The 16,892-nt window shown below is 42.0% G+C and overlaps 1 protein-coding gene across 1 annotated transcript in view; it reads left to right on the top strand.

The window, feature by feature from the left end:
• RFX8 (regulatory factor X8) overlaps nt 1-16,892 on the top strand; it is a 252,412-nt gene that overhangs the window by 37,151 nt on the left and 198,369 nt on the right. Inside the window, exons 4-6 of the mRNA XM_064572648.1 lie at nt 4,164-4,332; nt 9,660-9,715; nt 11,688-11,843. The gene's annotated coding sequence lies outside the window, so the exon portion shown is untranslated. The remainder of the gene's footprint in view (nt 1-4,163; nt 4,333-9,659; nt 9,716-11,687; nt 11,844-16,892) is intronic.

Below are 16,892 nucleotides of genomic sequence, written 5' to 3'. Positions count from 1 at the left end.
TGGTTCAGTTTTGGTAGTTGATACATCTCTAGGAATGCATCCATCTCTTCCAGGTTATCTAATTTGCTGGCATAGAGTTGCTCATAATATGTTCTTATAATTGTTTGTATTTCCTTGGTGTTGGTTGTGATCTCTCCTCTTTCATTCATGATTTTGTTCATTTGGGTCATTTCTCTTCTCTTTTTGATAAGTCTGGCCAGGGGTTTATCAATCTTGTTAATTCTTTCAAAGAACCAGCTCCTAGTTTCGTTGATCTGTTCTACTGTTCTTTTAGTTTCTATTTCATTGATTTCTGCTCTGATCTTTATGATTTCTCTTCTCCTGCTGGGTTTAGGCTTTATTTGCTGTTCTTTCTCCAGCTCCTTTAGGTGTAGGGTTAGGTTGTGTACTTGAGACCTTTCTTGTTTCTTGAGAAAGGCTTGTATTGCTATATACTTTCCTCTTAGGACTGCCTTTGCTGCATCCCAAAGATTTTGAACAGTTGTGTTTTCATTTTCATTGGTTTCCATGTATTTTTTTAATTCTTCTTTAATTTCCTGGTTGACCCATTCATTCTTCAGTAGGATGCTCTTTAGCCTCCATGTATTTGAGTTCTTTCCGACTTTCCTCTTGGGATTGAGTTCTAGTTTCAAAGCATTGTGGTCTGAAAATAGGCAGGGAATGATCCCAATCTTTTGGTACCGGTTGAGACCTGATTTATGACCTAGGATGTGATCGATTCTGGAGAATGTTCCATGGGCACTAGAGAAGAATGTGTATTCCGTTGCTTTGGGGTGGAATGTTCTGAATATGTCTGTGAAGTCCATTTGGTCCAGTGTGTCATTTAAAGTCTTTATTTCCTTGTTGATCTTTTCCTTAGATGATCTGTCCATTTCAGTGAGGGGGATGTTAAAGTCCCCCACTATTATTGTATTGTTGTCGATGTGTTTCTTTGCTTTTGTTATTAATTGCCTTATATAACTGGCTGCTCCCATGTTAGGGGCATAGATATTTACAATTGTTAGATCTTCTTGTTGGATAGATCCTTTAAGTATGATATAGTGTCCTTCCTCATCTCTTATTACAGTCTTTGGTTTAAAATCTAATTTGTCTGATATAAGGATTGCCACCCCAGCTTTCTTTTGGTGTCCATTAGCATGGTAAATAGTTTTCCACCCCCTCACTTTCAATCTGGGGGTGTCTTTGGGTCTAAAATGAGTCTCTTGCAGACAGCATATCGATGGATCTTGTTTTTTAATCCAGTCTGTTAGCCTGTGTCTTTTGATTGGGGCATTTAGCCCATTTACATTCAAGGTAACTATTGAAAGATAGGAATTTAGTGCCATTGTATTGCCTGTAAGGTGACTGTTACCGTATATTGTCTGTGTTCCTTTCTGGTCTATGTTGCTTTTAGGGTCTCTCTTTGCTTAGAGGACCCCTTTCAAGATTTCCTGTAGGGCTGGTTTTGTGTTTGCAAATTCCTTTAGTTTTTGTTTGTCCTGGAAGCTTTTTATCTCTCCTTCAATTTTCAATGACAGCCTAGCTGGATATAGTATTCTTGGCTGCATATTTTTCTCATTTAGTGCTCTGAATATATCCTGCCAGTCCTTTCTGGCCTGCCAGGTCTCTGTGGATAGGTCTGTTGCCAATCTAATGTTTCTACCATTGTAGGTTACCTATCTCTTCTCCCGAGCTGCTTTCAGGATTTTCTCTTTGTCTATGAGACTCGTAAGTTTTACTATTAGATGTCGGGGAGTTGACCTATTTTTATTGATTTTGAGAGGGGTTCTCTGTGCTTCCTGGATTTTCATGCCTGTTTCTTTCCCCAAATTAGGGAAGTTCTCTGCTATAATTTGCTCCATTATACCTTCTGCCCCTCTCTCTCTTTCTTCTTCTTCTGGGATCCCAATTATTCTAATGTTGTTTCGTCTTATGGTATCGCTTATCTCTCGAATTCTGCCCTCATGATCCAGTAGTTGTTTATCTCTCTTTTTCTCAGCTTCTTTATTTTCCAGCATTTCATCTTCTATATTACTGATTCTCTCTTCTGCCTCATTTATTCTAGCAGTTAGCGCCCCCATTTTTGATTGCACCTCATTAATAGCCTTTTTGATTTCTACTTGGTTGGATTTTAGCTCTTTTACTTCTCCAGAAAGAGTTTCTCTAATAACTTCCATATTTTTTTCAAGCCCAGCTAGTATCTTTAAAGTGATGATTCTGAACTCTAGATCTGACATCGTACTAATGTCCGTATTGAGTAGGTCCCTGGCAGTCGGTACTGCCTCTTGTTCTTTTTGTTGAGGTGATTTTTTCCGTCTCGTCATTTTGTGCAGAGGAGAATAGATTAATGAGAGAACAAAATGCTAGCAGAGTAACCACGTCCCCAGAAAATATACTCTAAACAAATCAGAAAAGACCTGAAGCAGTGGGATAAGAAGGGGAAAGAGAGAAAAAAGAAAAAGAAAAAAAAAGAAAAAGATAAAGATAAAAACAAAAACAAACAAAACAAAACAACAACAACAAAAGAAAAACCAGAATGTGATCAAATATGATCTATATGGTATATAGATCAGTGCCACACACTAGATTTGGGGTGTGTTTTGGTCTTTTAGAAGAAGTGTCTCCCAAAATTTTAAAGAAAGAAAAACATATATATGTACAAAAATAAGGGTTGATATGATGAAGGGATGGAAAATGACTGTAAAAATGGAAATTATAAAAAATTTTATAAAAGGAATTGATAAGAAGTTGTTTGAAAAAAGAAAGAGGATTTAAAAAAAGAAAAAAGAAAAAGAAAAAAAAAAGGGAGAGGATGTGATCAGGCAGGGGAATAGAAAACACCATATACTAGAGATTTAGGGTATATTTTAATGTTAGAAGAAACTATCTCAAAATTTTAAAGAGAGAACAACTTATATATATAAGCCAAAAATATGGGTAACTACTATGAAGGGATAGAATATGACTCTAAAAATGAAAAATAAAAAAAAATTTTTTTTAAAGGGATTGATAAGATGTTGGTTGAGAAAGGGAAAAAGAAAAATTCAAAAAGAAATAAAAAGACAAAAAGTTAAAAAAAATTAACTTTAAAAGACTAAAAAATCATGGTAAAAAAGCCGTGAATTCTATGTGCAGTAGTCCCTTAGCGCTGGAGTTCTGCCGTTCTCATTGATCGGTGATCTTGGTCTTGGCTGGCTGTTCTCGCTGATCTTCTGGGGAGGGGCCTGTTGCCGTGGTTTCCAACTGTCTCTGCCGGAGGCGGAATTGCCCCGCCCTTGCCCCCTCCCGGCTAAGTGATCTGCTCGGGTTTGCTCTCCGGGGCTTTTTTTCCCTGCGAGCTTTCCGTACCGCTTTGGAGGCGGAGAGTGAAAATGGCGGCCTCCCAATCTCCGCCCCGGAGGAGCCGAGAACTCGGGGCCCCGCTCCTCAGTGCGCCCCCAGAGAAAAGCTGTCAGTCACTCCCGTCTCCCCGGTCTCCCCGGTCACTCCGTGCTCAACCGGCCTGTGACCGCGCGTTTCTGTCTCTGGCACCCAACCCCGGGTGGAGTCTCCAAACCCAGCAGATCCCTGTGGTGCACTCCCGCGCGGCTCCTCCCAGGGGAGGAAGGTGAGTCTCCCCGGATCTGCCGCTTGTTGGGTCCCTGCTGGAGGAGCAGTGGCCCGACTGTGCCGCGGATCACGGTCAATGGCCACCCCGAGCTGAGAGCCCGCGCCTGGGCTCCGCCTCTGCAGCCGGCTTCCCTGTTCCGATACCTGGGAGCTCTGCCGCCCTCAGGCACCCCCGGTCCTTCTGTGACCCCGAGGGTCCTGAGACCACACTGTCCCTGAGGGTTCCACCCCCGCTTAGCCACCAGAGTGACGTCCCTCAGCGGAGCAGACTTTTAAAAGTTCCGATTTTGTGCTCCGTGGTTCTATCACTTGCCAGAAGCGGCCGACGGAGGCCCCTCCCCCGCCGTCTATCCTCCCGAATATCGCCTCGGATTCACTTCTCCGCACGTCCTACCTTCCAGAAAGTGGTCGCTTTTCTGTTCAGAAAGTTGTTGCTCTTCTTTTCCTCGATCTCCTTTACACAGCCCAACTGAATAGGTACAGTGTTTCTCCTTTGTTCTTTTATTCCCAGGTGATCTTCATCACAATATAAATCTTTTCCCATCTTCTGATGTCATTTAAATGTATTTTTGCAGATCCTTTCCTTCACTCAGTATACAACTTCTTCCCATTTCCACAACTGTTCTGAGCCTACCCGAAGAGGGAACAGAAGGCTGGCTGAAGACAAAGCATAAGCTGACACCCTGCAACCTCTCCCCAGCCCCGACTCTCTAGACATGACTTTTGACTCAGTTCCGAGATCAGGTTTGTTCAGAGATTTCCAGTTACCAGAAAAATCTACCCAACAGCTCCTTTTATGGGGGAGGGGTGCTAACTCTGAACCAGCACTACCAAAACTCAGTCAGAGCTCCAAAGGCCCACCCTGGGAGGGAGAGTGGTAGACCACCAGTGGGCACCAAGTTCATATCCTTTCCCTTTGGTTAAACAACAACAAAGGACTGGTGTGTGGCAAAAGGGTCAGTTTAGTCATTGGAAATAAAAACAGCAGTAGGGGTGCCCAGGTGGCTCAACTGTTAAGCGTCTGCCTTCGGCTCGGGTCATGATCCCAGGGTCCTGAGATAGAGCCCTGCATCGAGCCCCACATCGGGCTCCCTGCTCTGCAGGAAGCCTGCTTCTCCCTCTCCCACTCCCCCTGCTTGTGTTCCCTCTCTCGCTGTGTTTCTCTCTGTCAAATAAATAAATAAAATATATTTTTTTAAAAAGCAGTAAACTTTGGCACTTGCTTTAACTCCTATACATTTCTAATTCATTTCTACATTTGGAAAGTGATATTTACTTTTCCAAATCCCACCACTTCACAACCCAGGGCCAACACCCCCATTCACAAATCTCTCACCACCCTCTTGCCTGTTACATTCCCCAGGGCATACACTCTGAGGCCCCAGAATCCTTTATCTAGTTTATCCCTTTGGGCACTTGTCACTCTCCCTCGCATTATTATTCTTCATACACATCCCTTGCGTTTCCCATCAGACTGCAAACTCTCCAAGATCACAATAAGAAATCCCTCCATTCCACCATAGTATATGGTACAGTGCCTTGGCTGTGGGGTACATTATGAATATTTCTTGAATGAACAAATAAAAAATGCAGTTAAATATATCTTGGGACTTTGAAAGCTAAAAAAGGTTTAAAAATAGTGAAAAGGAAGGTCTCACATAACTATGGAAAAATAAAATTACAAAGTTATTTGGAAAACTGAGAATTATTTGGAGGGTAAGGAAGGAGTAGCTGCTCTTTTCTTTAAATATGCCTGCCTAATTTGCAAATCCCTCAAGGAAGTGGACCATAGCTTTTAATCATTTCAAATCCCTACTGCTGAGTGCATTTTTGGCATAAGTTTTTCTCTTTCATCATTTTTTTAAAAAGATTTTATTTATTTATTTGACAGAGAGAGACACAGCAAGAGGGGAACACAAGCCGGAGTAGTGGGAGAGGGAAAAGCAGGCTTCCCACTGAGCAGGTAGCCCCCAGGACCCCAGGATCATGACCTGATCCAAAGGCAGACGCTTAATGACTGAGCCACCAGGCGCCATTTTTTTTTTTAAGATGGAAACATCTTTACTGCCTTTGCTTATCAAAAAGTGGCATATGCTCAATGTGAAGTTTAAACCGTACAGAAACAAAAGTAAAAAGTGAAAGATCTACTACCAAAGTCTGTCTCCTAAAAGATCATTTACTGATGTTTTCCATAGTTTTAATGCAATATGAATAATATATTTATACTATTTAATATATTCTATCTGTAATCTGCTTTTATAAACTATCCGAAGGTTGTGGCCTCATTTGCATAGATATACATAGGTCTCCCTTGTTCTGTAGCAGCTGCGTAGTTCTCTTTATTACTACTTATGGCTGGAACTTCAGGCAAGTTTCAGTTTTTGCTATTGCAAACCATGCGTCTTCTTCAACACATATGAGTATTTCTCTGGTTACTCTTAGACATGGAATTTATGATTCCAAGGCTATGAACACTTAACATTTTGATGGATACTGTCGCATTTCCCTCCAAAAAGTTTATTCTGATTTATATCTGCAACAGGAAATGAGAAGGCCTGTTGGGCTTACCTACTTTTTAAGTCTTTCTTGGGTATATGTTGGGAAACCTGCAGCCAACATGATTTTAAAATGATACTTTAGGTCTGTAAAGTACTCTATACTTCTCCAGGTATTTTTATGTAGACTATGTATTCTCCTTTGACCTTCATGATAGTCTAGGATATAAGTAGGGAAGACTTTATTCCTGTTTTAGAATCTCAGCCAAAAAGACTTGCTCCAGGTTTCATTGTGAGTCAGTAGCCATGCCAGAAGCAGAGCCCTTGAACTGTTTTTCTGAGTTTTTCTTTCCACAAGCTGGAAGGACAAGGCTTGAGAGGAAAAGAGGACATGGCCATGTGGTGAAGAGCCTCCCAAGGGTTCTGCATGTCTTGAATTTATGCCAAAGTGGAAAGAATGACCTGATCGGGGTGTTTAGTTTCTTTAGCTGAAATAAGCCCTCCTTTCTGACCAAGCCAAGCAGGGGAAGGAGGAGACAGGTGGCCTGGTGTGTTGGTGTTGCGCTTGTAATGAAGCCCTGGAGGGTGGGAGGTGGGTAAACACAGGGAGCAGTGTTGCCAGGAGCTCTCCTTCCACTTTGTTCCCAGAGGCAGTCAATTTGGAGATTGGGGAGAGAATGGACCCAGGGAATTCTCACCATTTTCTTGCTGAGGTCCTCTGAAATCTAGTGCTGTGAATTCACTTGCAAACTACCCTACTGCTTCCATTACATAAGGTTTTAATATTTTTTGAAGTGTAGCTTACTGATCTTGACAAAGAATGTAATGTGATTAGTGCTATTGTTAAATAGAAATTTTCATGGGCTATTGGAAGAGGTGCTGCTTTGATAGTCCAGAGCTAGTTTACTTCTTACATAGTAGCTTAGGCAGGAAAGTTGCTTTATATTGAGGTCAGAATGGAAAGTTCTATAACCTAACATAGGCCAGCAGACAAGGCAAGGAGGAATAGTTTGGAAAAGGCAGTTTTTTGCTCCATGAATATCTTCATGGACAAGGACTACACTGTCTAATACTATAGCCTCTAGGTAGCCACATGAGGCTGTTGGGTGCTTAAAATGTGCCCAGTATGACTAAAGAACTGAATTTTTAAATTTTATTTAATTTTAATATTTAAATTTAAAAGCTGACAATTCAGTTATTGGAAAACTTTTAAGTAAGTATCAAACAACTTCGGTATGTGAACATACTTTTTAAATTTGTTAAATTTTATGAAATCTAAAAACCAATCAAGTGTCTCTGATGAAAATTTAGCATCTGCATTGATATCAGTTTTAAGTGCGAAATACACACTGACTTTCTAAGGCTTAGTCATTTTTTATATTGATTGTTGAAATGACAATATGTTGGATACAATGAATTCAATAAAATATTAAAATTAGTTTTACCTGTTTTATATGTTTTCACATTTTATTTTTAAGATTTTATTTATTCATTTGAGAGAGAGAGAGGCAGAGAGAGCACAAGCAGGGGAGAGGGAGAGGGAGAAGAAGACTCCCTGCTGAGCTGGGAGCCCGATATGGGGCTTGATCTCGGGACCTGGAGATCATGACCCACACCGAAGGCTGATGCTTAACCAACTGAGCCACCCAGGCGCCCCATATTTTTACATTTTTCTAATGTGATTACTAGAAAATAGGAAATTTCTTGGGTATTCACTCTCCCAGGCATTTATTGAGCACCTAATATGTGCCAAGCAATGAGGAAGCAAAACAGCTATAGCACAAAAAAAGAGCTTATAAATTTATTAGATGAAAATGTACAAATATATGTCATTGTATTTAAGACAGATACTAAATTCACTGTTCTTCATGAGTTTAACTCCCAGCTCATAGTTTACAGTCTTTTTGTTTTCTAATAGATGTATTTAAGGCTTTGATTTTCCCTGTAAGTACTTCTTTACCTGCATTCCAAAAGAGTTGATATGTTGGGTTTTCATAGCTATTAGTTTTAAATGTTTTATAATTTCCCTTGAAATTATCATCATTAAATTATGAACTATTTAGAAGTATGAGAAGCATGCCATTTAGTTTCAAAATACATGGGAGGAGTGGTTTGGATATCTTCTTATTGATTTCTAATAATCACTAATATTGCATTGCTTTCAGAGACCATAGTCACTATGATATTGATTCATTGAAACTATTTGAGACTTCTTTTGTGGCCTAGTGTGATCAGATGTGAAAATGTTCCATCTGTGCTTGAAAAAAAATGTGTGTTGTTTGTTTGACAGGTGCAGGAGCCTATATGTTACCTACTGGAGTTAGCCATTTTTAAATGTTTTGTTCAAATTTAGGGAGCCTTAATTGTCTTATAACTGTTAGTCTGCTTTTTCTGTCAGGTTCTGAGAGATAGGCTTTAAAATTTTCTGCTATGATTGTAGATTTGTCAGTTTCCTCATATAAATCCATCAATTTTAACTTTGTATGTTTTAAGATTATATTATTAAGTAGGTATGATTTCATGATTTTTGTATCCTCTTGTTATTTTGGTTTCTTCACTTACATTAAAAATTATCACCTTAAATTCTGTCATGTTTGATATTAGTATTACTAGAGAAGCCCTCCTTTCGTTAATATTTACATGATGTATCTTTTTCTGTTTTCTACCTGTCAGTATCTTTTGCTTGAGATATGTCTCCTTTAAATCGAAATTGTGGTGGACTGTCTTTTTGTTTTTCCAATCTAAGAATCTCTTTCATCTATTTACATTTATTGTGATTACTAAAATTAGTTATTTGGATTTATTTCTAACATCCATTTTTGTTATTATTTTTATTTACTGTAATTTCCCTTGACTTCTCTTTCTCTTTTCCTATCATGCTGGATATTCTCAATTTGCCTTCAAGATCCACTGTCCACCCAACTCTGTCTTCAGGGGGCTAACCTCAGTGGGCTACCAACATAGCCCCTTGCCCTTTGGCTTTTGGCTGGGTTGAAGCCCCAATAGGATATTGGAGGACAGGCAGAAAGGAAAGTTGGGGTATTGGTTCCACCAGCTCCCTTTCTGCAGATCTGTGTTCCTCTAGTGGAGACCTCAGCATATGTCAGGTGGCCTTTGTAACGGGTAGCTCTTTCTGTTACCAGTAACTTTTCCTTCCCTTTGCGCCTTTAGATCTAGCAGAACATAAGATCCCCATTGTTGTAACACGGACTATTTCACCATTCCTTTTTGGTCTCTCACAACCCTTTGTAAAAAAAAAAAAACAAAAAAACTTGACAAACTCTTTTCAGTTATCCCTTTTAAGTATACCATCTATTTCTGGCCAAATCCCTGACCCTTACACCTACTTTCTAATGGATAGATCACATTAAAGCTCTTTTGTGGAAGAGAATACTAATTGCTCATATAAGTCCTACTCCATTAGGACTGGTTGGCATAGACTTTTTCTCAAACATGTTATTTTTCTCTGGGTGTAGGAAACTTATGAAACGAAAAGATACTTAGACTATTTTATAGATGGATTTTGAAATAAAAATCCATAATACTTATCTCTAATTTCTTTTTTTTTTTTTTAAGGTTTTATTTATTTATTTGACAGAGAGAGACACGGCGAGAGAGGGAACACAAGCAGGGTGAGTGGGAGAGGGAGAAGCAGGCTCCCCGCTGAGCAGGGAGCCCAATGCGGGACTCGATCCCAGGACGCTGGGATCATGACCGGAGCCGAAGGCAGACGCTTGACTGAGTCACCCAGGCGCCCGTCATCTCTAATTTCTTGTGGCTATCAAAATATAGTATAGTATATTCCTATGGGCCAACCCTCTGAGATACACAGAGGAGATTCAGGAAGGAATGGAGTGTAACTCACCATCTGTCAATCAATCAATAAAATGTTTATTGAACATTTACATGAAAGGCCTTGCACTAGGTATTGGGAAGGATGGCAAGATGTTAAATGTTGGGAAAATAACTAAATTACCAGAACTCTTAAATGTATTGTTTCATTTCATCTTTTCACCAGTCCTATGAGGTAGAGATTATTGTTGCCTAACTGACAGATGAGATAACCAAGCCTCGAAGCAGTTCAAGCAACTTACCTGTGGTCTTATAACCACCACGGGGTTGAGCCAGGCATTTTGCCCAGATCTCAGTCCCAAGACCAGGGCACTTTGCTATATCCAGAAATACGATTTCAGTCCTCAAAGAGCTTTGTATCTGGGAGGAGATAAGATATAAACAGATGAACAGTGAATTCATAATAAAGCACTGTCACAAGTAGCTTTTGTGGGCTCACATGGGCTGAGAAGGCTTTATGGAGAAGGGCGGGACAGAGCCAGTGGGAGGGAGAGGAGTCCAGGCCAGATGAGTAGCAAGAGAATGGACCCAGTCAGATTTCAGTTCTGATGGTGTTGTCAGGGACAAATAGGACGCGATGTCCCACTTCTCAGACATTCTTGGCTTGATTTCATTGTGTTCATGCATTTTCTCCCCCATTCCTATTATCTGAAGCTGGGGAATGTTGAGGTAGAGAAATAAGGTATTGTTTGAAGTGATATTCTTTCTGTTCCCTTAGGCTGGATTTCCAGCAAAGGAGTGAGAGAGGGCTAGAGTTACTAAGAGATCTGTGTCTAAGCAGAGGTGAGGGCAACATGGAATCAGGTTAGAGTACAGAGCATGTGAGGATCTGGTCACTCAACCAGCATTTCTAGAATGCCAACAACATGCTAGCTTATGGTGTGCAGGTTGCAGTAGGTTGAGAAGAGGTTAGGAACAGGGCAGGTGATGCACTTTTGAAGTAGAGGGGCAAGAGGGACAGAGAGGGGGCATCAGCTGGCAGGGTGGAAGGACCCCGTATGGGTCATCATTCTCTGTCCCTACCTCATATGGTCCTAAGAAGGGAACCACCAGTGAGCTCTAGGCTGATAGAGCCCCAAGTGTGGCAAAAAGCAACCCCAGGAAGTAGAGCACTGTGGTGAACATACAAGACAGTGAATCAGGAGAGCTCTGCTCAATTCCCTTTTCGTCCGGGCTTGTTACACCCTCTTGGGTCAAATCACGTCACCACCTTGGCCCCGGAATTCCCGCTCAAAGGGGAAGTGGTATGTTTCTGACCAAGTTTCTGCCCAGGGAAGGCACTCACATGCCTGCAGACCACAAGCAAAGGACCTTGGGTGGCATCTAGTTCCTCCTGTTTCTCCCAACAGTATCCAGAGTGGGAATTGTGTGAGGTGAGGAGTTGGGTGCAAGAGTGAAGGCTACTTACCGCTTCTAAAGTTCCAACTCAATACAAAACACATAGATCCCAAGTAACACTTAACTGCAGAAAAAATTTTAAAATACAGTTTTTATTTATTTATTTTTTAAGTAGGCTCCATGCCCAACTTGGGGCTTGAACTCAGACCTTGAGATTAAGGGTCACGTGCTATACTGACTGAGCCAGCTAGGTGCACCTAAAATACATTTTTAAAAAACTAAGACAGTTGCATCCAAGAGTCACTACTCCGGTACAACCACTGGAGAACATTTGGGTGAATATCTTTGAAAAGTATGTCTTATTTATTTATTTATTTATTTATTTATTATTTTAAAAACATCTTATTTATTTAGAGAGAGAGAATGCAAGTGGGGGGAGGAGCAGAGCGAGAGGGATGAGCAGACTTCACACTGAGCACAGATCCCGACACGGGGCTCAGTCTCAAGACCCTGAGATCATGAACTGAGCCAAAATCAAGAGTTGGACACTCAGCCGACTGAGCCACCCAGGTATGTCTTCCTTTTTACAAGACATATTTCTCAAATGTCTATGGGTAAAGTGTAACACACACATTTATTCAAATATAAAAATATAAGAATGAGATCATATTACACATACTGCTTTGTAATCTGTTTTTTCCCTTGTTCTCTTTTTGCTGACCATGTGTCCCTCTCTCTAAAATCTCCCTCAGTTTTCACTCTGCATCACTGGTTCTTGGGCAGGAAAGGGAGAGAAAAGAACCACGTGCATTTGGACCCTACAGAAGTTCTGAAAGAAGCGGACTCCCTCATTGCCACTTAGAAAAAAGGAATGGTGGGAGACTAAGAAATCCAGCTTCCTCCCTTTCCCTCTGAAAACCTCGCCTGCAGTTGGGGGGATTTGAGGTGGAGGCAGAGGTTAATACAAAACCAAACAACAGGGCAAAGGTGGGGGAGCTGGACTGCCTCCATCCAATCAAAGATCCACTCCGATGACTCTCAGTTAGAAGGAAGGAAGGCAGGCCAATGCAGAGTTGAATCTACCAATTCATAAGTTAAGTGTGATTGGCAAATATATATCTCCTGAATGGTCCCCAAAGTACATTGCTTTTGAAAAGGGTCGTTGTCGCTCCAAAGAATCCTTAATTGGCTGAGTATTTGGAAATGTAAGGTAATATATTTGGTCATTGCATCTTCCTGGGCTAACCCAGTGTTTCAAAACTTCCTGCTCCGTCACATAAACAACATGGGCTGAATGTGGAGACAAAGGAAGTGCCTTAAGGAAAACGAAGATGAAAAAGATCTATTTTCTTCAAAGGGCTCATTGTCTAGTGTGAATATAGAAGAAATACACAAATACCAGCCACACAAGACACAAGACAGGCACAGACTCTGAGCCAGACTGTTGGGTTTGAACGCAGGTCCACCACCATGCAAGTGACCTTGTACAACACAGCCAGCCCCTCTAAGCGCCCCCAGGGCATAGTGATAGAACCTGCCTCTGGGGGTATGGGAGGTTTAAAGGATAAAAGCACACAAACCCTTGGCAAGGAGCAATGTGCAGTAAGTGCTTACCACACACCTGAACATGTGGGGCTAACCAGAAAGAAGAGACCAGACCCAGAAAACACTTCTTGAAAGAGGTAGGTGTTAATCTTCGGAGTGGTTCTGATGGCACAGATGGAGAAGGTAGGATTTCAGAAACACAAGGCTTGGAGATCAAGCTATATGGAGAACAGTCCAAGGAGAGTGACTAGAACATTTGCCTCAAGCTTTGTGTCAGGCAGGCGTGAGTAGGAGTCAATTCAGGAAGTCAGGGCCTAACATGCTGGCCTGAAGGGGCTGTGCCCAGTTTGGTAGGAAATGAGGAAATACCAAAGGCTTTGAGCAGAGGATACCTGGTGCAGATGTCATAGAGTAGGAGTTTTCGGGCAGATGGGGTGGGATGGAGAAGGTGAGATGGATGTGGGGTCACAGGAGGCCAGTGTGGAAATCCAAGGCATCAATGGGAGTGGAGTGCAGGGTGATGTGGGAGGGATAATGGAGGGGCAGGGCCAGCTTCAAGGACGTGCGACCCTCAGAGTCACATAGGACCATGCTCTGAGGGCCCTGTGCTTGGTTTAATGCTCTGCTGTCACTGTCTTGAAACTCTGGATAGATTTTGAACAAAGAGCCCTACAAATTTTGAACTGGGTCTCAAAAATTACATAACCAGTGTTGAGGGAGGGACATATAGAATGGACAAAATGTTTGGGTATGGGGTGAAGCAGGGGAGAGAAGTCATTGAAAAAGTCTTGGGGAATTTTGGCCAACAGATGAGGGTTAAGGAGTGAGAATGGCATTTGTGGAGAGAACACCGTGTGTGACGTACCAGCCATCAAGGGGAGCTGTCTGAAAACTTGGTGGGAATTTGATATCAGAGCTCAGCAGACAACTTTGAGATATAAGTATTTACTTGAAAATCATATCCTCTTATTTTTTTTGAAAGATTTTATTTATTTGTCAGAGAGAGAGCACAGCAGGGGGAGCAGCGGGGAGAGGGAGAAGCAGGCTCCCGGCTGAGCAGGGAGCCCAATGTGGGGCTCAATCCCAGGACCTTGGGATCATGACCTGAGCTGAAGGCAGATGCTTAACGACTGAGCCACCCAGTCATCCCAAATCATATCCTCTTATTAACCTTTTCTTCAAACACTAAAGGATTGCTCCATTTTATTTTAATGAGATACATTTTTTTAATTAAAAATGAAATTGATAAAAGCATTCACTGAATAATAATATATGAAGCTTTAGAAATGGGTGTAGGAAAGAAGCATTTAAAAAGGTCCAGAACCTTATCTGGAAGACTTTTGCTGTGGGTTAAATTGTGTTCCTCCCCAGCATTTGTGTGTTGAAGTCCTGACCCCCCAGTACCTCAGAATGTGAATGTATTTGGAGTCAGAGCCTTTACGGAGGCAACTGAGTTAAAATGAGGTCATCAGGGTGGGACCTAATCCAGTAACACTGGTCCTCCTAAGGAGAGATTAGGGGCCAGAAAAACACAGAGGAGGGAACATGCAAGGACACGGTGAGAAGATGACCATGGCCATGCCAAGAAAAGAAGGAGGCCTGGGGAGAACCCTCACTGCCAACATCTGTTCTCAGACCCCATCTTCTGAGGCTGTGAGAAAATAAATTTCTGTTTTTTCAGCCCCCCAGTCTGTCATACCTTGTTACAGCAGCCCTGGCAAACATAACCATCTTCCTTGAGAAGAACAAGAAGAGGTATTGAAGTCCTTGGAGACAAGCTAGAAGTGGTCAAGGAGGTGGAGGGAGAGCAGGAAGCAAAGTCACAAAAGCCAAGGGTATCTCAAGGAGTGGTTGCGGGTTGTCAGTGAGGATGGAGGCCTTACAGGAAGGTGCTGGATTTTAGCATAAGGAAGTCACTAATGACCTTTGAGGGAATGATACCATTCGTGCAGCAGGGGAAAACCAGGTACAGTGGGGTTGGGGGAGTATGACATGATGGTCTACGGGCAGAGAATTCTTATTTTCAAGAAGTTTCAGTATGAAAGGCAGGGGATGAGATAGGACAGTAGGTTGAGGGGAAAACAGAATCAGGGAGAAGATTTATTCAGGGTGGGATTTAGGGAGCCCTGGGCAAGCATGGTTATAGAAAGCCCAGAAAGGAGGACCCGGCACAGCATGTTGTACCCAATTTACATCTGTTAAATGAGTTAGAAGGAAACTCGCAGGAACCAGGGGAAGGGCACACAAAGTCCAGTCGGACAGCTAACCCATACCACTGGTTTGACACGCTATCTGGAGGAAAGAGAAGGAAGGGACCTTTGTGCTGCCCCTAATACTGGCAGCCCCTGGACTGTGCCTCCCTGTTTAGCTCTTCCAGGTTACTGTAAAAAGCCTGAGGCCTATTTCCCCTCACTTCTGTCCCTTCAGAATTCCCCTTGCAGATTTGCAGGGACAGGGACTCTCCATCCAGAGGCTAGCACACAGGCACATGAGAATCTGTTCCTCCAGGACTTTCCCACCAGCAGAGCAGAGAGGGCCCTATTGTGAAGTAGGCAGTGGGACTGACCTGCAGACCTTTGGATCCTTGATGTGAAGACGGGACACAGAGCTGCTTCCTGCTCTTCCCTGTTCCTTACAAAACTCAGAAATGTTCTTCCCAGCTCCCTAGTTCTTCCATTGCCCTCCCGGGTCCAGTCCCTAGAAGTTGCCTTGTTTTCTTGGGAACTGAGTGCTAAATCTCTGGGCAGCCTCAGCCTCAGGACCCTGCTTCCCCTTAGCCAGTAGTTTTCAAACTTTTAAAGAAATGGCCAGGCGCATATTTCAAACATCTTAGAGAAATCCCTAAAATATCAGGGGGCTAACGGTACATTTCATCAGTATACACATCTCCATTATAACTTCAAACTTATTGTACTCGCACATTGTAAAGCCAGCCAATGAGAATTATAGGTTGCTTTAATAAATGGGAAAAAAAGGGCGCCTGGGTGGCTCAGTTGGTTAAGCGACTGCCTTCAGCTCAGGTCATGATCCCAGGGTCCTGGGATCGAGTCCCGCATCGGGCTCCCTGCTCTGCGGGGAGCCTGCTTCTCTCTCTCCCACTCCCCCTGCTTGTGTTCCCTCTCTCACTGTGTCTCTCTCTGTCAAATAAATAAATAAAATCTTAAAATAAAATAAAATAAAAAATAAATAAATGGAAAAAAAATAGAAATTGTGGTGATGGTGACGCCTGGTTGGCTCCATTGGTGGAGGGTGTGACTCTTGATCTTGGGGTTGAAAGTTCAAGTCCCACGTTTGGTGTAGAGATTAGTTAAAAATAAAATCTTAAAAAAAAAAAAAGAAATTGTGGTTATGGGGAACCATTGCAATCTGATACCAGCTTCAGGCTTTAGTTTATTTCTGCCATTTCCTTTGGTCACATTGTAATAAGAAATTCCTAATTCACACAAATAAATGGTTGTAAACTCTAACAGTTTTAAAAATAACCAGCCTTATAACCTTGGAATTTAAGGTACCAGCAAATGACAGAAGATTTATTCAGAGTCTTTACAAAAATGATTTATCTTTGCAACACACTTAGCCTGTTGATCTGCAGTGTGTCACATATTTGTAAATAATGTATGTGAATCTATTATGCTGAAGTATGAAAAATAATTTAACACTCTTTTAAAAATAAAATTTGATTCAAATATTTGGGAAAACCTAAATGGAACTTTTTATGGGATATAGATGGAAGTCCAGTACCCTAAGTAATGCCTTGAACCCCAACCCCATCACCAGCCAACAGATATTTACTGAATGCCTACTTTATGACAGATTCTGTACTGAGCAGGAGATACAGAAGAAAACACACACACACACACACACACACACATTGTCCCTACGCACAAGGACATTGGGCTGGCAGAGGAGGCAGACTCAGAGAAATTCCATCAAGTGTAGAATGTTCAGGGAGCTCAAGAGATAGGCATTTGTTGGACCTGGGGAAATATATAAGATAGGGTGCAGGGCACGGATGCAGAGCAGGCTTCTAGAAGTCATACAGTCTGCACTGGGGATAATCAGGAATTGGGCAAA

Source organism: Mirounga angustirostris, unplaced genomic scaffold (genome assembly GCF_029215605.1).
Source record: "Mirounga angustirostris isolate CCGP_5_RB_7025 unplaced genomic scaffold, mMirAng1.0.hap1 SCAF_10, whole genome shotgun sequence".
NCBI classification, from domain to species: domain Eukaryota; kingdom Metazoa; phylum Chordata; class Mammalia; order Carnivora; family Phocidae; genus Mirounga; species Mirounga angustirostris.
This window is presented reverse-complemented; position numbering and strand designations above follow the sequence as displayed.